Below are 26,015 nucleotides of genomic sequence, written 5' to 3'. Positions count from 1 at the left end.
CCTGGATCGTCTTCTGTGAAAGCTGGGGCGGGTAGTTAGCCCCATTTCATGCCCGTTAGGTACTACTCTTGGGTGAATACATCCCCATGTCCCCAGAAGGATGAATTTTGGGAGTCCATGAAATCTCATCACCTTGAGCTGGGGCATCATGACATCATGACGTGACGTGACATCATCGTGCAGCATTATGATGTTTTCACACACTGGCACCGCGTTGTGCGGCGCTCTCGCACTGAGCTGTGGAGTAGGGAGATTTTCCCATGACCTCGGTGAGGTTTAATGCATAATCACCAATGCCGAGTTACACGGGGGCTTCTGTGTCTGGTTATTGCTGGAAACCCGGACTGTACCCCTTCTTCTGTTCCTGGTCTGGTATCGCAGGGGTTTTGCAAAACCCAGTGTTGTGTCTTGTGTTTTTAAACCCCTTCAGATTTGTCAATTCAAAGAGCCACTTGACTGAGCTTGTAAAATTGGCAGCAGGCTGGCTAACTCTATGAGAACTACAGGTCCTCCACCATCAAGCCTGTCACATATTGACACATTGCCTTCTATCACTCCCTTCCCAAGTCTCCCTAAGAAGTCTACCCATGTCCAAATGGTGGATTGTAAGTCAACTGCAGATCCTAATGTGTGTTTAAAGGAAACTTCAACATTTTCATCCCTGTGGGCAGGTTATTGGATCATGCAGAACTTGTGCTGCTTCAAAAAAAAAAAAAAAACAAATAAGAACGTAAGAATGGCCATACTGGGTCAGACCTAAGGTCCATCCAGCCCAGTATCCTGCCTACCGACAGTGGCCAATGCAAGGTGCCCCAGAGGGAGTGAACCGAACAGGTAATGATCTAGTGATCTCTCTCCTGCCATCCATCTCCACCCTCTGACAAACAGAGGCTAGGAACACCATTCCTTACCCATCATGGCTAACAGCCATTAATGGACTTAACCTCCATGAACTTATCCAGTTCTCTTTTAAACCCTGTTATAGTCCTAGCCTTCACAACCTCCTCAGGCAAGGAGTTCCACAGGTTGACTGTGTGCTGAGTGAAAAACAACAGAATGGCAGCATTTAGCAAGGTTCAACATGTTGCCGAAAGACAGGCTGCCAGTAGGAATTGACAAAAATAACACACTGAGCTTAGGTTTCCATTGCTCCATTCACGTGTTTGGAGCATGAATTGGGGATTAGGCAAAGGTGGCTTTAAAATACCTTTGTTTTCCCCATATTCTCAAACTGTTGAGGGCCCTGGTGGGCTCTGGCATAAGTCAGAGAAGCAGCAGGACTGCTCTCGTTTAAGCTCAGGTAAAAAAAAAAAAAAAATGTCTCTTTAGGAGTTATCCACCAGCCCTGGAGAGTAAGAATGCAATGTGTTCCAGTCACCAGTACTTCCTCCATTTGCTGCGTCTGGTTTCTCCCTGCACCAGGGACTGGGAATGCAGAGGAAAGTATATGGCCATTGCAGCAGCTCACTGCTGGCTGGGGCATACCCACATGAGGAGTAAAAAGAAAAGGAGTACTTGTGGCACCTTAGAGACCAACCAATTTATTTGAGCATGAAGAGTGTTACCCAGGGGATGTTTTCACCTGCTCTACTAAAGTACCAGGGTGCAGCAAAGAACTGGCCCCAGGGAGTGCTCTCCATCCTTAGCTCTGTTCTTCAGCAGCACACTGCCCCTTTGCAACAATAGTAAATAGAGTGATAATAAGAGCTCTGGGGTTAGCAGCACTCTGCATACTATTGTAGCAGAGAGACCTGGGGCAATGCACTGCTCAAGCAAGGGGATCCTGGAGGAAGTGAGCAGCAATAGCCTGGTAGAAAGGTGCAGCACTTCAACAGACCTGCACGTTAGAGACAGCAACAGGCAAGAAAACCTGTGAGGCATCATTGGGGATAGTCATAAGGAGAGAGAAGGAAGCAAGCAAGCTGGGGGACCCTGGAAGAGTTGCTCCAAAGAGCAGAGATGACAGCAGCGGGCATCACGCAGAGCCCAGTCGCAACGTTTGCTGCCCCAAAAGTAGCACCAGTGCACCAGGAGTACCAAGGTGTGATTGGAGCTGATGCTCGTGTGACAGGCCTAGTGGTGGGTGAAGGTAGAGAACTGACAACATCACTGCCTTGAAGAGAAGTGTCTGGTACCAGGGTGTAGGGCTTCTTCTAAAGTAACCGTATAGCACATAAGCATGTCTAGTATGAAACAGTTGTGCATGAGAAGAGCATTGAAGCTCACAGCCAGACTCTGAAGAAGGTGTATTTGTGCAGCACCCTCATACACCTTCCTGTTAGTTATTTTGCTCCTCCCTTGGCCTATCAGTTCCACATGTTTCGCACAGCCACTGAATGCCAAATCTGTACAAGTTACAGTAGTTTACCCCAACACCCATCTTACTACCTGTTTATATCACCATTTATGTCATCGTTGATTTTGGCTTCAAAGCTACCAGATGAGTTACAATAGCTTGCTCCATTTGGCTGAATGTGGCTCTGTTGTCCCGTATACCTCCCTGTGCGTTGGGTCTGTAAGAAATATCTAGGACCTCTTATTATTGAAAACAAAATGTGGCCACTAGGTGGTAGTATAAAAGTATATTAACTCCATTAAGGGTTTTTCGCCCAGTTTACTGGGAAGTGTTATTTTAGATTTTTATAATCATCAGTGCCCATTTGCTTTTTCTTATGAAAGCTTTTGTTAAGACAGTCATACAGCAATCTCCATCTCACTCTTGCCATCTCAGCACCCACATCTCTCCCTGTTCATATGTATCCACACAGCCAGAGAGGGATTCCCGTGAAGGGTATGGGAAGGAGTGGTGATAGATGGTGACACATGGAAGAGGTAACTGATCCTCCCACTTCCTCCATGCAAGCTGGGGGGAATCCACCTTGGAGACCTCCTCTGCGCTCAGATCAACAGGGCCTGATCTGGATCTCAGTTTTTAACTTGGGTCAAATTCCAATAGACTTCAACAGCAGTGAAAAATGAGTGAGAATTTCAGGATATTAATTACAGGTTTCAGAGTAACAGCCGTGTTAGTCTGTATTCGCAAAAAGAAAAGGAGTCCTTGTGGCACCTTAGAGACTAACCAATTTATTTGAGCATGAGCTTTCGTGAGCTACAGCTCACTTCATCAGATGCATACCGTGGAAACTGCAGCAGATGCACCAGCAGGAGAGTGAATTTGTGTGGGGGGGTGGAGGGTGAGAAAACCTGGATTTGTGCTGGAAATGGCCTAACCTGATGCTCACTTTAGATAAGCTATTACCAGCAGGACAGTGGGGTGGGAGGAGGTATTGTTTCATATTCTCTGTGTATATATAAAGTCTGCTGCAGTTTCCACGGTATGCATCTGATGAAGTGAGCTGTAGCTCACGAAAGCTCATGCTCAAATAAATTGGTTAGTCTCTAAGGTGCCACAAGGACTCCTTTTCTTTTTGAGGATATTAATTGTATTCTTTATTTATATAGATCCAAATGTGTCTTACCAGAAGGTGCTTCGTTATTCCCACTCAGATAACGCTACCTGATTTGTTATTTGAACTCAAAAGGCCAAATTTTGGCCCGCTTTTTTTTTTTTTTTTTTGGAGAGAGAGAGAGAGATGCTAACTTTTATCTACAGTGCTATTAAAATCATTTGCTCACAGATTACATCTGTTTTATTTCCCCCTTGTTTTAGCTTTCATTTGAGAAGAACTTCCTGGGAAAATTGCTATTCTAACATCTCCAGTATGGATCACCATGTCTGGCACCAGTTGGTATCTCATTCATCAGTTTCCCTTTCTTGCTCTTAAAAAAATCACAAGGCCTAGCATACTATCAGAGGTAAAAATTAACTCTCTGTGCACACAGTTTTGCAACTGTACCAGCACGAGGAGAACAAAGGTTGCCAAAGAGACAGATGTACTCTTCCAGGGCATTTGTTTAAACAAGTGACAGGCATTCACAACTGGTATTTGTGGGCAGATGAAAACCCAACATAGGCGGAAAAGAGAAGAGGTGATAAGAGAATATGAGCAGCTGCAGAACATTAGCTACAACATCTCTTTAGGGATGTTTTCTTTGACCATGCGTAAAATCTGTGGTCAGGAACTTGCAGTTAGGATCACTGATGGCATCTGAATATGAGCTATATTTGGAGATTTTTGTTTGAGTTAACTTTATTAAGTTTCAGAGTAACAGCCGTGTTAGTCTGTATTCGCAAAAAGAAAAGGAGGACTTGTGGCACCTTAGAGACTAACCAATTTATTTGAGCATGAGCTTTCGTGAGCTACAGCTCACTTCATCGGAACTTCATCCCATGAAGTGAGCTGTAGCTCACGAAAGCTCATGCTCAAACAAATTGGTTAGTCTCTAAGGTGCCACAAGTACTCCTTTTCTTTTTATTAAGTTTCTGGATAATAAACCTTACACCCAGGAAGAAGCATACACATGGTCCTAGGCGCATTGTGCTGTCGCAATACATTGAACTGACGTATGGTGCACGTTAAAAGCAAAGCTGTTCAATCAAAATGTCACAAAATACATAATATGCATTTCTGAAACAGAGCTCTGTAGTGATATCATCTTATGACTGCTAATGAGATTTGTAAGCCTTGTCTATTAAGTCACATCCGTTTGATCTGAAACATCCATGATACCGAAATCCTGGATTCCCACAGTCATATCTGTCAGTGCACCTCAATCGCAACCTGCAGCGTCTCCTGCAATTTCAGTACTGCTTCCACACCTCTGCTAAATGTATTTCACTCTCAAACTACACTACAATAGGCTAACGTAAGTCACCTTGCGTTGACCTATTTGCGCACGTGTCTAAGCTGAAATATGTCTCAGTGACACAGGAGAACTGCCTCTCCAATCGCATGGAGCCACGGTTGACCTACTGAGGTCAAAGCAATGCGAGTGTAGATACTGCATGACCTGCATGGACCCTGTCAATCCTTCAGCAGCTGTCCCACAATGCCCCATTCCCTGTGACACTGCCGGGGGCTCCACTGCCTGGGGGCTCACAGGGAGTGGAGACCATCCCTCTCCCCCTTTAAGACACTTAACATGTTTTTGAAATGCCTTTTCCTGATTGCCCACCTTGGTGAGCACACTTAGCAGCTCTCCTTTGTTGTGTGCAACTGCCCAACTGACCATGCTGGCTCCTTGCACTAGACACGCTCCTGCCTGGAGTAGACGAGAGATATTGATTGGATCTCCTGGGCCTGTGGGCAGCAGTGGCCATGCAAGCACAGCTAGGGACCAGATGTAGAAACACTGGCATCTATGAACAGGGGATGCAGGCAAAGAGGTATGACAGGGAACAGCAGCAGTGTTCCGTGAAAGTGAAGGAACCGCACTATGCATCCCTCAAGGCCAGCAAGGCCAACAATAGATCTGGTACTGAACCACAGACCTACTGCTTTTATAACGAGCTGCATACCATACTTGGCAGAGACCCCACCAGTACCACAGACCAACAAGGATACCTTGGAGGAGACAGAGACCCCTATTGTGAACAGTGAGGAGGACAATGCGGGGCGGGGAGGGCGGATGAGCTCAGCACTCAGATCCAGGCATGTGACCTTTCACATCTGAAATTTCTGCAGCCACTGCTCATTGTCCCAAACCTGCATTATAATGGGATCCCACCAGTCAGTGCTTGCTTCCTGGGCCCAGAAGTGGCGCTTCACCATTTCCAGCTGCTGTGAATGCCACCAACAACCTTGAATTGTTTTCCATTATGTGTCCCAGTTCAGGGCAACTACACTGGTATTTCCCCTCACTGGTCCACCAAGAACACCCACTCTCAGGCTTCTGGCTCCCCTGGCCACCACCTCTCTTGGGTGGAGACATGTATTGCTCTCCCTTCTGACTGGATTATCTCCAGGCTGAGCAGGTTCCCTGCCATCGCAGTGTTATTCTCAGCAGAGACAGGCTGCCCAAGCAGGCCTGCTTGCTTTCTCTACAGAGACGGTTAACAGTGTGACTGCCCAGTTACAGTTACCACACAACTCTTTCTGTGCAAGCCCATTTTATTCTTAGGGTACAAGCACTGCAAAGAAAACATATTAAAAACAATAAAAGAACCTGCATGCATGCTAATAAGCTTACCAGAGATCACCCCAACCCCAACATGAGCTCTTGCAGGAGCCGTTCTTCAACACCCCACCCAATGGGTTTCCTTGTGGCCTCAAGTTCATCACAGCTTCAGCTCAGAACAGGCGCACACAGTCTTGTGGGGCCTCAATAGGCCCATTTCTTCCAACCTTTCCCTAAGGATTGGGGCCCTCTGCGGACCAGACATCCTGTCCATTTGCTTGATCAGGAAGAAGTCCTTCAGACTGTGTAAAGCCAGGCTACTGATCCATTAGTCGTTTCTTTGTTTGTTGGTCCCTGGAGAATCCAGTTTGAACTAGTATAAGCACACCTCTCCAGAGGGTGGCTTCAAAGGGGCTAATAACCAGAGAAATTTCATGAGCATCCTCCTCCTCTTAGAGGAGTTACATACAATTCCACACGAGCACATACACAATTGTATTTTTAATACAATGGATCAGAAAAGTATTAAACCTAATTCAATCAGGTTTAATTTAGTTCAGTAAAGTTTATCTTATTTCCATAAGGTTTGCCCAGGATGTTGCAGGAAACTGTCTGTCTGTCCGTCACACTATGTCCCTCAACAAACTGTCCTTCAATAAATTGTTGTGTCCTCTGGTGTTGTGGTACTTCTTGAAGGTCTGGAAAGACAGAATAATCAAGTGTCCCGGATTTGCAATGTTAATGAGGCTACTACAGCGCTTTGGACGCTCCATACTTGTGTCAGAGGTGGGGGACACCGAAAAATGCTGCAAGGGTTTGTGGAATTAAAAAAAAAGGCATTAAAATTATGGGACTTGGATGGCATTATGGGATGGAGAAAGTTGCGTGCTGGGAACTTGATCGCTGGTTCTCAGAGATGCCTGGCCAAGTCATTTCTATTCCACAACACATTATGAAAAGTTCCCAAAGGGCATTGCACCAGATGGCAGCTTGTGTCACTCTGGACTTTGCACCTCACTTTGCAACAATACAAGCACTCCTGGTGAGTATGTGCAGCACGAATGCAAGCGGCCAAATATACATGCACATGAGCGATGTATAAACTCTGGTAGCTGTACGCTACCGTAACTTGCATGGACCAAAGTCTGGAGTGCAGACATGGCCTTACCCTAAGCAGCAATTGAGTCTCATAGGCCTCAGTCCTGCAAACATGCACATGCATAACTGTTTGCCCATGAGTAGCCCCCCTGATTTCAGGTACCAGAGAAATGTAAAAACAATTGTGGGTCCTTAGCACCCACTGGCAGCTCCCCATCAGTGACTCCTCCTCCCCCCAGCGTCTCCCACCCGCCATGGATCTGCTGTTCCACGGTGCGCAGGACGCACTGGGTATGCAGTGGGGAAGGGGGAGGAGCAAGGGTGGGGTGTGCTCAGGGCGGGGGCAGGAAGAGGCGGGGCAGGGGCGGGGTGGAAAGAGGCGTAGCGGGGACGGGAAGAGGCAGGATGGAGGTGGGGTTTGGGGAAGGGGTGGAGTGGGGGGAGCTGGGGTGGAGCCAGGGAGAGCACCCCCCCGGCACACTAGAAGGTCAGCACCTATGCCTATGAGGAAAGGTTAAAAAAACTGGGCATGTTTAGTCTTGAGAAAAGAAGACGGAGGGGGGACCTGAGAACAGTCTCCAAATACGTTAAGGGCTGTTATGCAAAGGCCAGGAATCAATAGTTCTCATGTCCACTGAAGGCAGGACAAGAAGTCATGGGCTTAATCAGCAGCAAGGGAGATGTAGGTTAGATATTAGGAAAAACGTTTTAACTGTAAGGGCTTGTCTACGCTGGCACTTTACAGCACTGCAACTTTCTCGCTCAGGGGTGTGAAAAAGCATCCCCCTGAGTGTTGCAAGTTTCAGTGCTTATAAAGTGCCCATGTAGACAGTGCCCCAGAGCTACAAGAGTGCTTTAAGGTTGCTAGTGAAGATGTGCCCTCTGAGTAGCTTAACTCTGGAATAGGCTTCCAAAGAAGGTTGTCAAATCTCCATCACTGGAGGTTTTTAAGAACAGGTGGGACAAACCCCTGCCAGAGATGATCTAGGTTTACTTGATCCTGCCTCAGCACAAGGGGCGGAACTTGATGACTGCTCAAGGTCACCTTCCAGCCCAACATTTTTATGATCCTAAGATCTAAAATGTACCCAGCAAGTTTGAGCAGCCATTGCTTCTTTTCTTCTGATCATTGTTTTAAGTGTCTATTTCATTCACTTTAACTGTCTTTCTAACAGTAAAATATTGTGCCCTTAAAATAACTGCTCACGAGTAACTATTCCCTAAAGTGCTGAGTTTGAATCAACAATGTCTTGAGCACGAAGGGAGCACAGGGGAATCAGATCCCACGTTAATGAGGACACTGCTAACATATGCAGCTGTTTTATTCTATGTAGGCTCTTATATCACTATGGATTCTGAGGGACTTCCAGTCATGCATTAAGCAATATGACCAACATCTGTCATGTGTTGTTTGTTTTTTCATCCTCTTGCCGGGGCGGGAAGAATCATGTGCAGTGGAGTGTCTCGTTTAGGTATGGGTTTATTTGCTTTTAGAGATAAGTTAGAGAAGGCAATGTTAAAGAAAAAGCATTTGGAGCAGAAGATGGCGAGGATTGTGGTGGTCAGTTCCTGGGAGGGTTCGTTCCAGTCTGGGATGGCCCATAGGCCCTGGAGAAAGTTCTGTCTCTTGCACAAACCAGCTGTACTGTTATTCTGGAAAGTTTCATTGTGGTAGAGGAGCGATCTTAATCCAAGAGTTTTAGATGGTCTTTTAGGTGTCCTGGGTCCAGGCCATGGAGCACCTTGAAGATAAGAATTGAGACCCTGAGCTTGATTCAGAATTCTATGGGAAGTTAGTATAGGGAGTTAAGGACGTGAGTCATGAGGTTACTTTTACCGGGCAATAGTTATGAGGTCAATGAAGGAAATGCTAAACTCTTTGGATGTCCCTTGTTTCCACCAGCTTTTTACCCTGCTTACTTACAAAGAAACTGGTATGCTGAAGGCTTGAGACTTCAGTGCAGAAGACTGAGGGCTTGTCTATGCCGCCCCACAGTTTGGACTGCAGGGTTGTGAACAGCAATGTACTCCAAACTGCTTCCTGTAATTCCCCCGCATGGATGCTGCAGCCCAAACTAAAAGTTTGCTAGTTCATGTTAACATAATTCTCTTCAAACAGGACTACATCAATCCAATCTCGAAGCAGCATCCACATGGGCGAGTTACAATGCAGCACTTTGGGACACACTTCTGTTCACACCCCCGGAGTCTGAACTGGGGCAGTGTAGACACAACCTAAGCATCATGGTTACCCTTCCTTGTGCCAGCATCTAGCTTCCACTCCTGCTTGTTTGGAGTGCAACATCTTTGCACTCACAATTGCATGCCAAGCAGGATCAAGGCCTGAGAGAAACAGCTGTGAACAATGAAATTTATATCATCCTTTGCCAGCTCTCTGTAGGAAAGCTGAAGACTCAGGATTACTTTAATAGGACTAATTGAGTAGGATTACTTTAACAGAACTAATTCAGTCTGTCATAATGATGGCAGATCACGTGCTCCCCCAGAGTTGCAGCTTGGCTTATACTGAGCATGTTCACACAGACTGAGCATGCTCAGTAACATCTGCTGAAGCCATAGCCCTCACTCTGCCCCAACATTACTTTCAGGTACAGGTCGTCTCTGCATGGCAGGGATCACACTGAACAAGAAAGCTCCACTCATGAGAATCACCTTAATGAGACATGGCTCACAGTAGGTTGTGCAAATATACTGAATGTAATTGTCGGTGCTGCTTGGTTTCACTGGGTTTCTCCCGGGTTCCTGGGTTTGGTTCCTTCTTGACTGGGGGAAAAAGAGTGTTGGCACCTCCCCAACATCACCCACTTATGGCATGGAAATGAGACTCAGAGTAAACTGTGCACATCTGTGACTCACCCTCTCTTCTCTTTCATGCATAATTAAATAGCCAATGATGTTGACTTTCAAATTATAACCACTGAGCATCTGAGTTAACACCTCGTTGATATCAATGGGGCAGTTCAGCCCTTGCACAGCTATTGTTCCAGACTCTCCGCAGACTCATCTCTGTATCTGTTACACTCAGGCCAGGTCTACACTGCTGTCACGTTTCAAGTGTAGACAAGCCCTCAGTTCATTTATTTTGAGGTTTTCTTTGCGACCATAACAGCTTGAATCTTCTTTTCTGAATGAAAGCTGAGCTTGTGAGAAAAAGATAGTAGCTTCAGAGAGGTGCTGGTATGGTCTGTGGGTGGGCACCTGTTGTTTCCAAGTCCTGGTACATGAAGAAGAATATTCGTAACATTTCTTCCTCTCTCAGTCCAAAACCAAGTGGGACAATTCCAAACCAGTGGAATCCTAATTCGGGCACTATTTTCCTCTGACTAATATCATGGGTTTGGAGCTGGCCGGGGCTTACATAATGGCACTACCCTGTTGTATGTTGAAAGAAAGCAAATATTTAATTAATTGCATCAGCTTTGCCCCGTGCAATCTGAAAAGTACACCCAGAAAAAGTGAAATTGACAGTGACGACAACAGATTTTCAGTTTTCCATGAAGAGAAAGAGTGTGTCTCCATTGCGCACAATTCAGGGACACAGCAGGCATTCAAACACTCATAACTGTGAGCATGCTTAAAGGCCTGATCTTGCCATCCTTTTGGAGGCAGAACTCTCATTGACTTCATGTGGCCTGTAGGCACCTTGATTCCAGGCTAGCGGCTAAGGGGTAGTGAAGCAATGTATTAACAGACAACCAGAGGTGAAAGTAAGCCGGTCCGGTGGTACATAGTCAACCATACCGGCAGGGGCCAGCTTCCCCAAGCCGGCAATTTAAAGGTCCCAGGGCTCCCGGGAGTGGCCGGAGCCCTAGGCCTTTTAAATCGCCGCCAGAGCCCCACTGCTGGAGCCCCGTGGTAGCGGTGGCAGTCCGGGGCTCTGGCGGCAATTTAGAGGGCCCAGGGCTCCGGAAGCTGCTACCACTGCGGAGCCCCGGGCCCTTTAAATCACTGCCAGAGCCCTGGGGTCACGGCGGCGGCCAGGAGTCTGGGACTCTCCCAGCCCCGGGACCTTTAAATCGTTGCCCGAGCCCCGGGGCTCCCGGCCGCTACCGCTACCATGGGGTTCCGGCGGTGATTTAAAGAGCCCGGGGCTCCCAGCCACTGCTACCGCAGCCCCAGGCCCTTTAAATCTCAATTTAAAGGCCCTGGGGATTTAAAGGCCCCACCCCTTCCGGTTGAGGCCCCGCCCCCTTGCCCAGGACTTCGGCGTACCAGTAAGTCCTTTAAATTACTTTCATCCCTGCAGACAACTCACCCTAAGCAGTAGGTTTTAGAAAGAAAAATACCACAGATAAATCAACTTCAGTAGAACACAAAAGCAAATGAGAGTAAAGGGCATAAAACCAACACCTTCAGCTTTGCATTCATGATGAGCAACCCTACAATAACAAATTGAAGTACATGTGCATGATGAACAAAAACCAGTTTCAGCAAGGAAAGACATTTCCTATTCAAAACCACATTTGTTATAAGTGAATTTGTAACAAGGTGATCTGCACCTTTAAGGGGCTGGGTCAATTCAGTCCTTTTCAGTGATCAGACCCAGCTGGGAAGGGGGAGGGTGTGTGTCAGGTGATCCCTGTAAAGAACAGAGGGCTATCAGCTGAGAGGAGTTGGGGAGGGGAAATGGGCTCCTGTACTAGGCCCTGATGCAGCTTTTGACACAGTCTCCCACAGTATTCTTGCCAGCAAGTTAAAGAAGTATGGGCTGGATGAATGGACTATAAGGTGGATAGAAAGCTGGCTAGATTGTCGGGCTCAACGGGTAGTGATCAATGGCTCCATGTCTAGTTGGCAGCCGGTATCAAGCGGAGTGCCCCAAGGGTCAGTCCTGGGGCTGGTTTTGTTCAATATCTTCATTAATGATCTGGAGGATGGTGTGAACTGCACCCTCAGCAAGTTTGCAGATGACACTAAACTGGGAGGAGAGGTAGATACGCTGGAGGGTAGGGATACGATACAGAGGGACCTAGACAAATTAGAGGATTAGGCCAAAAGAAATCTGATGAGGTTCAACAAGGACAAGGGCAGAGTCCTGCACTTACAACGGAAGAATCCCATGCACCGCTACAGGCTAGGGACCGAATGGCTCGACAGCAGTTCTGCAGTAAAGGACCGAGGGGTTACAGTGGACGAGAAGCTGGATATGAGTCAACAGTGTGCCCTTGTTGCCAAGAAGGCCAATGGCGCTTTGGGATGTATATGTAGGGGCACTGCCAGCAGATCAAGGGACATGATCCTTCCCCTCTATTCAACATTGGTGAGGCCTCATCTGGAGTACTGTGTCCAGTTTTGGGCCCCACACTACAAGAAGGATGTGGAAAAACTGGAAAGCGTCCAGCAGAGGGCAACAAAAATGATTCGGGGACTGGAACACTTGACTTATGAGGAGAGGCTGAGGGAACTGGGATTGTTTAGTTTGCGGAAGAGAAGAGTGAGGGGGGATTTGATAGCTGCTTTCAACTACCTGAAAGGGGGTTCCAAAGAGGATGGATCTAGACTGTTCTCAGTGGTAGCAGATGACAGAACAAGGAGTAATGGTCTCAAGTTGCAGTGGGGGAGGTTTAGGTTGGATATTAGGAAAAACTTTTTCACTAGGAGGGTGGTGAAGCACTGGAATGCGTTACCTAGGGAGTGGGTGGAATCTCCTTCCTTTGAAGTTTTTAAGGTGAGGCTTGACAAAGCCCTGGCTGGGATGATTTAATTGGGGATTGGTCCTGCTTTGAGCAGGGGGTTGGACTAGATGACCTCCTGAGGTCCCTTCCAACCCTGATATTCTATGATTCTGTGACTGAAAGGAAGGGTGTTTTCTTTCAGCATTGAGAGAGGCAAAGGGAAAAGTCCCTGGGATCTATAACCTGTGGTGGGCAGAAGAACAATTTCGGTTTTGATGGTTTTGCCAAACTTTTATGTTTAGAAGAATAAAATTGTGCCTGGAAGGAAATTTGAGCATGGGAGTGTATCCTTCCTGGGAAGGTCAAGGGATCCGACCTGAGTGGGGGAAACTGAGGCATCAGTTAGCCTGAAGCCAGACTGAGTAGGAGGTGCTTCAACAGATTTTAAAAAGAACATTAAAACATTAAAACATAAAAAAATGCTTCACGTTTACTTTTAGTGAATTAAAAAATATTTTTTTTAGGTCTGAAAGTTCATAATTCCTCACTTCCATTTTCCTGTGATGAATCTCTATGCTTCAAAATATATAAACCAAATTTTTCTCTCACTTGCACTCGGTGGATGTCAGTGAAGATACTACAAATTTACACTTGGGTAAATAAGAGCAGATTTTGGCCGTTCCTATTACATCTGCATTGTCATAGGTAAGCTATTGGCCTGACCTAGCATACAGTTCCTCAGTGTTTACGGGGAAAAATGGGCATTGAACAAATATTACTGAGCCCAAGCATTCAAAAATTGTGAGTCAGCCCCTAAAAATCAAGAGCTGGTTACCAGTACATTCTGAGTACTTTTCATCTGCCTTTTGTTTTTGAGTCGCGGGCAGGGGGTGGTCATATTTTCCAAGCTTTATTTTACAACCATAAAGGCTAGAAACTTACTTTCTATTTAAATTAATGCTGAGATTTTCATGTAGTCCCCTGACTTCGAGCGGGGAGGGAGCTTTAAAGAGAACCCCAAATCTTGTGAGACTAATCATAAAATAATGAGTGGACAGTACTAATTGAAGCAATTGTTTTGTGGGATTAAAACTGCTTGGAGTATGCAAACAAACATAAGAAAAAGTAGGTCAGATGTGTGTTTATTATTTTTGCTAATATTCCTTTTTGTAGAGAAAGTTTGTTTAAATTATTAATAGTAAGAGTCCTTATGTAGCATTTTCCATCTTCAAAGTGCTTTGAAGACATTAATTAATCTAACTCATTAATTGGGAAAGAGATTAAAATATGGTATTGGAATGAGAAGCCTCTGAAAAGACAGATCAGCAAATATTTTTAAACCCACTTGCTAAACTAGACTCACTGCAGGAAGCATAAATTGGAAACTCTGGTGCACTTAACCAAAGCCATATTTGGCTGAAGCCAAAAATAAGCTTGCTTTGGCTCCAAAGCTTTGTTGACCAGGTCTTGCAGCCAAGGACATTTTGGGGGGCAGCTCTAAGCTTAGAAGTAGATACTAACATATAGGATTTTGCAAAACATCCAAACTGCACGGCCATTTGTGTTATACAGCCATACAAAATGCCAGATCTACCTCAATGGAGCTATGTTCAATGGACTTCAGTGGAATTATGTTGATTTTTCAGTAGCTGAGGATCTGACCTGAACCATCCCAGTCATTGGCTCTCTGACCTATTGGTTAGGTCCTATTGTGGGGAAAAAGTTACATTAGATGAAGACTGACACTTTAGTTTATTTGGTATTTTAGTTTCACACATCGACAAATTGAGGGGGCAGTACAGCGTGGTAGAATTCAGGGACTATTGTCTCCTACATAGGTCCTCTTCATTCTTCCTCTAATTAGACTCTAACATACAGCAACATAGGGAGGATTGAGGGCTAAGATCAAAATAAAGCAACACACATTTGACCTCACAATTTAATCAACATCTTACAGTTGCTACCAATTCATAAATGACTCTATTTTACCCTGAGGAACTTTCCTCAGAAAATACCTTTCCTCTTCCTTAAACACAGTTATAAATACATTCTTCCTGAAACTCTCCCTACAATACGCACATAACCATGTAATTTCTGTAAGCACTTGTTTGAGAACTGTGAAAGGTGCCATCAGGCATTTAGGGGGTTCAGTTTCTAATAGCTTCACTTTATCCAGGCCTGGTTGCTACTTTATAACATTATGAATAGCCATTACCAAGTGAAACGCTTGCCCAAGATTGCATACCTAGCCTGAATGAAACCCTGCTCCAGAAGGTACTTGTTGTATCAGTACCACCACAGAGATTCCGAAGCCAAGTGCCATGTCATAATATTGAGCATTGTGAGGGGGAAATGAAGAAATGAAAGGAAGGGATTTACATACAGTCATGTCATATAAAGCAATAGAGTTCTTGGAAAAAATATGTGAAAGAATACAAATAGGGAATAGAATGTTTGTGCTTTTATTCCTAAAAATACAGGATGGAAAAATCCTAAATCTGTCCCCAAATGAAAACAGTACTGCCTGGCTGATACAGTGGTTGAACTGTCATGAAAAGGACAGTGAGGGAGATTTCCTTGATTCTGGGGAAGTTCATCCTTGTCCCTAGATACTACAAAACTACTCCTCTCCTGGGATGTCTTATCGAGATAATTCTAAAGAACAAATTCATAGCCTTTGAAATGCATCAGATTGCACTGCATGGCATGTTGTATTAAAATATTTTCTCCATCTGTTCTCCTGCAAGGGCTTTATATCTCCCCTGCCCCAGCTGCCTTCTCTAAATTGCTCAGCTTGAGTAACAAGCAATTGTCATGTTTGTGATTTTTATAAAAACAAAATTAAGATCAATTTAACACCACAAAAGTAATAGAACATGAAGATTTTTGAAGCAATTGTAATATTTATGAATAAGAAACCTTTCCTTCCATATGACAAGATTGATTTCTCCAAATCTGCAGTGTTTGCAGAGCCAGACAAAAAAAGAGGCATGAAAAGCACATGCAGAATAATCATCAACTAGCCCTGCCCCCCCAAATTTTTTTTTACAACCAATGAGGAAGCCAGACCAGGGAGCTGTTGAAATTTAACTGTTTGTTCGGGGTGGTTGTCTCTTTTCCCCCTAAAGAAAGGTGTGTACCATGCAGTTAGAATGGCTTATAAAAAGGATCGGAGATCACTTGGTTATCTTAAAGCTGTACTTGCATAGCTTTTTATCTCTGCTTTGTGTTGATAGGTTGCCAGGCTCTTGAAAGCTGTTTTGGCTGTAAGTCTGACCAAGGTGCCAGGATTGTACTAATGAACAGCATAAAGGTAATTAGTCTGGCACATTTATGCAAGCAGCTGAAAACTATTCGGGGGCAGCGATTGGTGCCAGCAAGACCCTGCAGCATGGTCACCTGCACTCAGATAAACAGGAATGCTGCATGTGAGTATATTTCATTTTGATTAAAATAGTGCCCTGAACACCTGTATGAGTTAGCAACAGTGAGGGCTATCTAAGAGGGGCACAGACAATAAGAATAATAAGTTTTGCTCTCACTGTCTTTCTAATATAGCAGTAGAGACCAACACAGGGAACTTGAGACCTTGAAAAGAGATTGCAAAAAAACAAAAGTAGAATTTCAAAAGATAACAGAATGAGAGAAACTGGAGATGGAAAAGCCTGATATTATCTAGACTATTTCCTTCACTCCTGGTTGTGTGAGATTAAAACATCATTCTTCAGTATTTGTGCAGTGAGAGCCAATGGGTGTCATTGGTCTGGTTATGATTCTAAATTGTAACCATGCACAGGGTGCAAAAGAAGTATTTTTTCTATCTGATGGTCTGACTGATTTCCATGAAAGCCATATTTGTAAATGTAACTGAAACCACTTTTAGGGCCTGATCCAAAGCCCATCAAAGTAAATGGAAAGATTCCCATTAACTTCAAAGAGCTCTGGATCAGGCTTATACAGATTAAACACTGAAATTATTAATTCAAGAAAACAGGGTTTGATAGAAATACACAAAGCCCCCAAATGGGCTGTATAGAAGATCCACATTAAATTCCTTACTAAAATGCAAAATAAGATTGGGTGACACAAGGGGTTTAGTGGTATACAATACTATTAACATATCTACAAATGACTTGCGGCTGGGCTCCTCATGAGGTAGGCACGTCTAATCACTTGTATGCAGATCATATCACAGGGTAATAACAAATAATAAAACACTACACATAGAAAGTGCATTTCATCCAGAATACTTTTTTCATTTCTGTAAATGTATTAGTTTTGTTGAGTTTTCTCAAAAAGTGCAATTTTGGCCCTGTTTGAATATAGAGAAAGGTGATACTTTGTTCAATTGAATCATCAAACAGTACTCTTTATATTCACCTGTGTAATGACCAAACAGCTTTATTTTACCTGGGTGGCAGAAAACAAAGCAGACTGCAGACGTTTAATAGTTCCTCATTCATAAATGCATTTTGGCAGGTAACACCACAAAATAAGAAAAGGAGTACTAGTGGCACCTTAGAGACTAACCAATTTATTTGAGCATAAGCTTTCGCTCACGAAAGCTTATGCTCAAATAAATTGGTTAGTCTCTAAGGTGCCACTAGTACTCCTTTTCTTTTAGCCAATACAGACTAACACGGCTGCTACTCTGAAACCACAAAATAAATATTCTGCCATTGATTGCTTGGCATTTCAATAAGCCAGTTATTGTGAGATTGGTTTCCAAATGCAGTGATGCATTATTGTATTGTATAAATCTTCCAGAGCATGGAATCCTTATGTAACATACAACATGCAAGATTCTTTGTCACTCAGCAATTCCATATTAATTCATAATATAATTTTACAAGGATGTAAAGTGCCATGTTACCCTAATGAATTTGAATTAATTTCAGCCAATTCCTTGTTTTGTCCTCCACAGAACAGAAAATGTAAAGTTGGTTTATTGTGTTCTGAAAACTTCAGTGAATAAAGCTGCACTAAATCTTCTCAGAACAGACAGAATAAGTCACTCAACAAGTGGCACAACTTGTAACTATAGGTCTTTCACCAGCATTGAAAAACGTCTTTTACTTTTTAATCTGGAAAAAATGCATACTTTCTCTCTCCAGAGCCTAGCTTAGCGCCAGACCTTGTTAATGTAGAAAAAGATCCACAAAAAAAATCTAGTAATTTATTTCTAGTGCACAGTTTGAATTAGTCAGATGACAGTATTTTTCCCTTTTCTGACGTTTTTAGATGTTTTCTTAGCACAAGATGACAGTCTGTTTAAAAGTTTTGTACTTGCTACCCTGCTAGTTTTATTTCTACTGTATTGCAGGACTGTTCAGGAAGCTTGACTTATTCCATTTAAAAACATATATAAAAAAAAAGATTAAGGCATTGTTCATTTGTTTGAAGAAGAGTGATGGTGTATTCATTTTAAAATCAGAAAGATCAGACCTTATCAATTATTAGGTCTTCAAAGAGTTTAAGTGAATTGATTTACTGTATGTAGCATGTTCCGAAGTATGTGTTAGCCCTGGTCTACAGTAAGGGCGGGGATCGATCTAAGTTACGCAACTTCAGCTATGTGAATAACGTAGCTGAAGTCGACATACTTAGATCAACTTACCGTGGTGTCTTCACTGCAGTGAGTCGACTGCTGCCGCTCCCCCTTCGACTCCACTTGCACCTCTCGCGGAGCTGGAGTACAGGAGTCGATGGGAGAGTGCTCGGGGGTCGATTTATCACGTCTAGACTAGGTGAATTCAGGTATTGGCCACTGTATGGGGTGGAGGGCAGTGTTTGAGTAGGTGCTGCGGCTGGAGGAGAAAGCTCAGCTGATGGCACTGTATTTTGTTTTTGTAATTGGTAGGGCACCCAGAGCTTGTTAGCAGGTGCTTTTTATTTCTTCTCAGTCAAAATAAATTAACAAATAAACTTCTTTACTAGTCACCTATGAAGACATGTTGAATGACCCATGCTAGTGTTAGTCCAGGCTCCAAAACCTCCCCAAGTTTTTGAGCCTGCTTGATAAAGAGTGGAAGATTTCAGTAACAGTGTATCTGTAGCGAAGATTAAGTCCATATTAGCTTTACCCTGCCAGCTGGAATTACCTGCTTTTTATCAGGTTCCTATCTTAACCACACACTTCAGAAGCAAAGAGAAGCTCAACCTTTAACAATCCGCTGCTGCTTTCCTAACAAGCTTACAGAACTCACTACATACCATTTGATAAAAGTAAAGGCATTAGACTGTTTATATCAATAAACTGGCCTGCAACATAATCCAAAACTGACATAAACTCAACAAAACTTTTCAACACCTTGTCATGATGGAACATAGCCAAGTAATCAATGCTATCACCCAGCAAATCTAGACATTTATGAGCCATAAAAAGAAATCAACCCATTCTGGACTTCTCTGTTAACATTCAATCCAAGTGGTTGAAGCAAAGCCACAATTTCTTTTGTTTCTTTATGTTGTTTTGGTTATATGTTTATTTGTGGATTCCCCCATTTGAATCATAGAATATCAGGGTTGGAAGGGACCTTAAGAGGTCATCTAGTCCAACCCCCTACTCAAAGCAGGACCAATCCCCAATTTTTGCCCCAGATCCCTAAATGGCCCCCTCAAGGATTGAACTCACAACCCTGGGTTTAGCAGAAGGTGTTGCCATGGAAAGTACACCACCAGTTCAGCATTAGTATTTTTTTTCCCCCTCGAGCTGGGTGTGGTTCTCAAAATGTTTAGTTTGCCAAATGTTTGGTATCCTGTCCTCACTGTTTTGTTTCAGAGTTGCGTACAGTGTGTTCTAGGGATTCCCCATGGAAACAAACCAAGATTGTCCACTAAAAAGCAATTTTAAAAGATCAGTTGAATAAAGAAAGTTGACCACCCATAAACCTGAGAACCAACTAGAATTGTCATTTTAACCCTCTCACTCCTCTGAAATATAGGGGGATTAATTTTAATATTCTTTCTTCTAATTTCATACCCAAATTATTATTGATTTTCTTCTTCACAGGAGTATCTAAGGAAATTGTAGACAAGTGCAAGTTATTTTGTCTCTGCCAAAAGCAAATTCTGATAAATCATTGAAAAGATGTAGGGCCGAATTCTAATCACAGTTACAGCAGTATAAATCTGGAGTAAATCCAGTTATTTAAGGATTTACACTGCTCTACTTGTGATCAGAATCAGGCTTTCAAATTCTTTTCTGTGAAGTTTGTATAAGTTATAATAACTGTCTGGCAGCACACATGGCTCTGGGCAGTTCAAACTTTAACATAAATAACAAGAGTGTTTCAACTTTTCCGCTTTCAATTTGTCAAACTAGAACCCATTAGATCTTACCAATGATTGATTCTTGATCCTAAAGTCTGAATAATATAATACACCAGTCTCAATACCTACCCTAAATATTTCAGCCCACCTCTTTAGTAAATTCTGAAGATACTAAACGTCTGTGAGAAGCTTTCCCTAAGGCTTTTGATTCTGACATCAGCACCAAATGTATTTTTCAAGAGTGATTTCAAAGAGCTCTGGTAAAATCCCTGCAACTGCAACTAATTACAATTCAAAGACATTTGAAGCCATTCAGGTAGTCTTAATCTATCAATCTCAAACAGCAAAGGTGAAAAAAATCTAGGACATGATGATGCCAGAGGGTAAAGATGCTTATATAACAGAGTAAATTGAAATCAAATATCACTGCACTTGTTCAGAGGGTATAACATATATAGGAGATTTGTTCTGTTGCATTTAGATCTTTTCTGGGTCTACAATATTCATCATTATTCCTACACCAACATAGTACTGTAGGTACTTAACAGACAGATGGTAGACAGGACCCTACCTCAAGGAGGAGGGTTGGGGCCTACATTAGACATGACAAAGAGGTAACAAACAAAGCAAAGAGTGGAGGGAAAGGACAGAATAAACGGAACATGGCAATTATGGAGTGATCCATCCTGTCATCCTCTCCCAGTTTCTGGCATTCAGAGGTCTAGGGACACCCAAAGCATGTCACTGCATCCCTGACCATCTTGGCTAATAGCCATCAATGAACCTATCTTCCATTAAATTATCTAATTCTTTTTTGAACCCAGTTATGCTTTTGGCCTTCACAATATCTCCTGGCAACGAGTTCTACAGGTTGACTGCATTGTGTGAAGAAATACTTCCTTTTGTTTGTTTTAAACCTTTTGGCTATTAATTTAATTGCTCTGGTTCTCATGTTATGTGAAGGGATAAATAACACTTCCTGATTCACATTCTCTACACCACTAATGTTTTATATATTCCCTTAGTCGTCTCACTTCTAAACTGAGCAGTCCCAGTCCTTTTAATCTCTTCTCACTGAGTCATTCTGTTGAATTTAGTGTCCCCTTTTAGTTACATTAGAATAAAACTTCTAAGACAATTGACAAATAATTAAAACAATGTATCTTGGGCCAGCTTCTAATCTGCTGCACCTATATCATCAGCCCCTTCAAGTGGATAGAGTTGCAAGGGTATAGCTGAGGGCAGAATGGTGCCGCTTCATAGCCTTCTAAAGCCTATATACCATCCATAGACACAACTGGTAATTAATAGACATCTGAGGATTTTTAAATCTATGTTTTCATTTGAGCAATATGTATTCCCATGTGGGACATAACATTTAAAAAATTGTAGCAAATACATTTATTTATTCTGATTAATTTGTACTGTTTGCAGTATATTAGTGCCCACAGTCCCCAATAAGAAAAGGAGTACTTGTGGCACCTTAGAGACTAACCAATTTATTTGAGCAGTCCAGTGGCAGAGCCAGGAATAGAACCCAGATCTAGACTTGGACTCACTTTGACAGGTTTCAGAGTAGCAGCCGTGTTAGTCTGTATTCGCAAAAAGAAAAGGAGGACTTGTGGCACCTTGGAGACTAACCAATTTATTTGAGCATAAGCTTTCGTGAGCTACAGCTCACTTCATCGGATGCATCACGAAAGCTTATGCTCAAATAAATTGGTTAGTCTCCAAGGTGCCACAAGTACTCCTTTTCTTTTTGCAAATACAGACTAACACGGCTGTTACTCTGAAACCAGTCCCCAATAAGGGTCAATTCGGGCCCACTTGGTTAGGTATGTACACACACATACTAAGATTCAGTCATGCCCTGAAGGTATTTTAAAAAATGCAGTACAACGGGTACCAGTTCGGCAAGTTTGGTACAGCATTTCACATACCTTTCAGAAAGAGATTAAGTTGCCTTTTTGCTGAACCCTGAAGCTAAATCTGTTGCTGAGTGTTGCTACCTGCCTTCTGAGTGAAGGGAGCTGGGGCACTGTGAGCATATCACACCTGAGTTCTATTCTGTTCATGGGCTATCTCTGCTTCTGGGTGCAATTCTAGGTGCTAGTCACAACCAGTGATACCAACAATAGCCTGGGACCTGGTTACTTGAGAAATTGCTTCTGCCTTTTATGTTTCTTAATTTTTGTGACTATCTGATGCAGCATTTTTGGAGTTGGTTCTTGGGATAGAACTCTCTAGGTCTGGTAACAGGGCAGTCTCATCAGAAGGACTCAAGGCTCAACCCTGCAAAAAGCTGAGCATTGCAATCAAGCAAAGTGTTTAACCATATGGGGTATCTTTACACGGGGCTAAAAAACCCACAGCTGGCCCGGGTCAGCTGATTCCGGCACATGTGGCTTGGGCTCCTGGGGCTAAAAAACTGCCATGTAGATGTTCAGGCTCGGGCTCCAGCCCACACCCAAATGTCTACACAGCAATTTTTAGCCCTGCAGCCCAAGGCCCTAATATAGATCAGGCAACAGCAACCGCCGACATTTTAAATCATTGTATGTAGACCTGCTCTGAGCAGCGTTAAATGACACTGTCATGGTTACAGGTCTGGCTGCACCTCTGTCCCCTTTGTGGCCTCTCTGAGGTCTTGTCTACACTTAAAACACTACAGCGGTACAGCTACACTGCTTCAGTGCAGACACTACTTACGCTGAGGGGAGGGGTTCTCCATCGGCCTATGTAATCCACCTCCCCAAAAGGTAGTAGCTAGGTTGATGGAAGAATTACTTAGGTTGGCTTAACAATGCCACTCAGGGGTGTGGATTTTTCACATCCCAGACTGACGTAGTTAAACCAACATAATTTTTAGTGTAAACTAGGCCTGAGCATACCCCCTCCTGGTATTGAGCTTCATACCTTTACTTATTCCAGGGTGGAATCCCACGATTCCCCTACTCCTAGGCTGGGCCCTGAGTTACAGTACCTTATGCATCAATTGTTGTTATCCAGCAGATCCAAGTGAATTCAGGCACCAATGCTTCAGGAGTCTCTGACAGTGACAAAACAGCCTTCTTAACAAAGTATTGTTTATTTTGCATTAGAAACAAAGCATTTAGAGAAAAAGGTTTTTTTAAAACAACAGTCTATGTACATACCTGCCTTACCTAAAGTCTTACCTACCCTGATGATAACCTATGCAGGCCTAATTTCTAGGGCTGTCAAGTGATTAAAAAAATTAATCGTGATTAATCGCAACGTTAAACAATAATAGAATACCATCTATTTTAAATATTTTTGGATGTTTTCTACATTTTCAAATATATTGATTTCAATTATAACACAGAATACAAAGTGTACAGTGCTCACTTTATATTTATTTTTGATTACAAATATTTGCACTATAAAAACCAAAAGATATAGTATTTTTCTGTTCACCTAATAACAGTACTGTAGTGCAAACTCTTTATTATGAAAGTTGAACTTACAAATGTAGAATTATGTACAAAAATATAACTGCATTCAAAAATAAAACAATGTAAAACTTCAGAGCCTACAAGTCCATTCAGTCCTATTTCTTCTTCAGCCAATCGCTCAGACAAACAAGTTTGTTTACATTTGCAGGAGATAATGCTGCCCGCTTCTTGTTCACGACGTCACCTGAAAGCGAGAACAGGTGTTCTCATGGCACTTTTGTAGCTGGTGTCACAAGATATTTATATGCCAGATGTGCTAAGGATTCATATGTCCCTTCATGCTTCAACCACCATTCCAGAAGACATGCGTCCATGCTGATGATGAGTTCTGTTCAATAACACTCGAAAGCAGTGCGGACCAACGCATGTTCATTTTCATCATCTGAGTCAGATGCCACCAGGAGGTTGATTTTCTTTTTTGGTGGTTCAGGTTCTGTAGTTTCCACATCTGAGTGTTGCTCTTCTAAGACTTCTGAAAGCATGCTCCACACCTCATCCCTCTCAGATTTTGGAGGGCACTTCAGATTCTTAAACCTTGGATTGAGTGCTGTAGCTATCTTTAGAAATCTCACATTGGTACCTTCTTTGTGTTTTGTCAAGTCTGCAGCGAAAGCGTTCTTAAATTGAACAGGTGCTAAGTCATCATCCAAGACTACTATAACATGAAATATATGGCAGAATGCAGGTAAAACAGAGCCGGAGACATACACTTCTCCCCCAAGGAGTTCAGTCCAAATTTAATTAACATATTATTTTTTTAACAAGCGTCATCTGCATGGAAGCACGTCCTCTGGAATGGTGGCCAAAGCATGAAGGGGTGTACAAATGTTTAGCATATCTGGCAAGTAAATACCTTGCAATGCCGGCTACAAAAGTCCCATGCAAACGCTTGTTATCACTTTATGGTGACATTGTAAATAAGAAGTGGGCAGCATTACCTCCTGTAAATGTAGACAAACTTGTTTGTCTTAGCGATTGGCTGAACAAGAAGTAGGACTGAGAGGACTTATAGGCTCTAAAGTTTTGCATTGTTTTGAGTGCAGTTATGTAACAAAAAAAATCTACATTTGTAAGTTGTACTTTCACGATAAAGAGATTGCACTACAGTACTTGTATGAGGCGAATTAAAAAATACTGTTTCTTTTGTTTATCATTTTTACAGTGCAAATATTAGTAACCAAAAATAATGACATAAAGTGAGCGGTGCACACTTCGTATTCTGTGCTGTAATTGAAATCAATATATTTGAAAATGTAGAAAAACATCCAAAAATATTTTTAAAATTTCAATTGGTAGTCTATTATTTAACAGTTCGATTAATCGCGATTAATTTTTTTTAGTTAATCGCTTGAGTTAACTGCAATTAATCGACAGCCCTACTAATTTCTGCAAATACCCCAGTGTAGTCCCTGTTCCTGGTTTCTGCAGCCTGGTTGCTCCCAAACTACACCTTTCTGGCTTATTTTGAGCCATCTTTTTCCTTCCTGCTTGTCTTTCCTTACAGCTGCCTACTAAACTATACCAATATACTCACATAGTAAATACCCGCAATCAACATACAGCAGTGGTTCTCAACCAGGGGTCCGGGGCCCCCTGGGGGGCCATGAGCAGGTTTCAGGGGGGCCACCAAGCAGGACCAGCATTAGACTCGCTCTGCGCCAGGGTAGAAAGTTGAAGCCCCACCGCATGCTGCTGAAACCTAGGGCCCTGAGCCCCACCACTGAGGGCTGAAGCCAAAGCCTGAGCAATGTAGCTTTGTGGGGGCCCCTGTGGCATGGGGCCCCAGTCAATTGCCCTGCTTGCTATCCCCTAACGCCTTCCCTGGCTTTTATATGCAGAAAACCAGTTATTGTGGCACAGGTGGGCCGTGGAGTTTCCATAGCATGTTTGGGGAGGAGGAGGGGGCATCGACTCAAAGAAAAAAGTTGAGAACCCCTGACATACAGCACTCATACATGTTTACAGAGCAGCACCTATTCCACCACAGACACCATGATTAAAGCACCTGCGCCCTGGCTACACTCGTGCTAATATAACAGAGATTTTAAGAACAAATGAATCACAGTCTCTATGACTTAGTTTCTGCTCTGATAACAGGGAGTTATGAGGATTAATTCATTCACATCAGTAAGGCACCCGGAGATCTAAAGCTGGAGGAGTGGGGCACAGCAAGGCTGCTACCTGCCCTACCGTTTGCAGGACTGTCCAGACTTTCTCGTCGTGTGACATGCACGGAAGCATCTCAATTACTGAAGCAAGACTGCGCTGCGGTGGGATGTGACCTGCCACAACATTCTCGTTCTGGGGGACGATGCAGCAATGTGCAAAACCTCTATTTCAGAGTCAGACTGTAGGACAGACAGAGGGAAAGTCAAAGGGAGGGACAACAGGACAGGAGTAGGCACGGCGAGAATCAAAGGCACAGACAGATGGAGGAACATGCAATGAAACTCTACGGGCCAGTGACATACAGACAGGAAGCCAGAGACAGACAGACAGGGGGTACAGATAATCTACC

The 26,015-nt window shown here is 43.3% G+C and overlaps 1 long non-coding RNA gene across 1 annotated transcript; it reads right to left on the bottom strand.

The window, feature by feature from the left end:
* Positions 1-6,040: 6,040 nt before the first annotated feature.
* LOC144272822 (uncharacterized) lies at positions 6,041-26,005 on the bottom strand. The gene is made up of 3 exons (XR_013347681.1): positions 25,688-26,005; positions 23,008-23,073; positions 6,041-6,716 (listed from the first exon to the last, which is right to left on the bottom strand). It is a non-coding gene; the product is annotated as an uncharacterized LOC144272822 (long non-coding RNA).
* Positions 26,006-26,015: the final 10 nt, after the last annotated feature.

Source organism: Eretmochelys imbricata, chromosome 12, assembly GCF_965152235.1.
Source record: "Eretmochelys imbricata isolate rEreImb1 chromosome 12, rEreImb1.hap1, whole genome shotgun sequence".
In the NCBI taxonomy this organism is placed as follows: Eukaryota; Metazoa; Chordata; order Testudines; family Cheloniidae; genus Eretmochelys; species Eretmochelys imbricata.
Note: the sequence above shows the minus strand (reverse complement) of the source record. Positions and strands in the feature narration are given on the sequence as shown.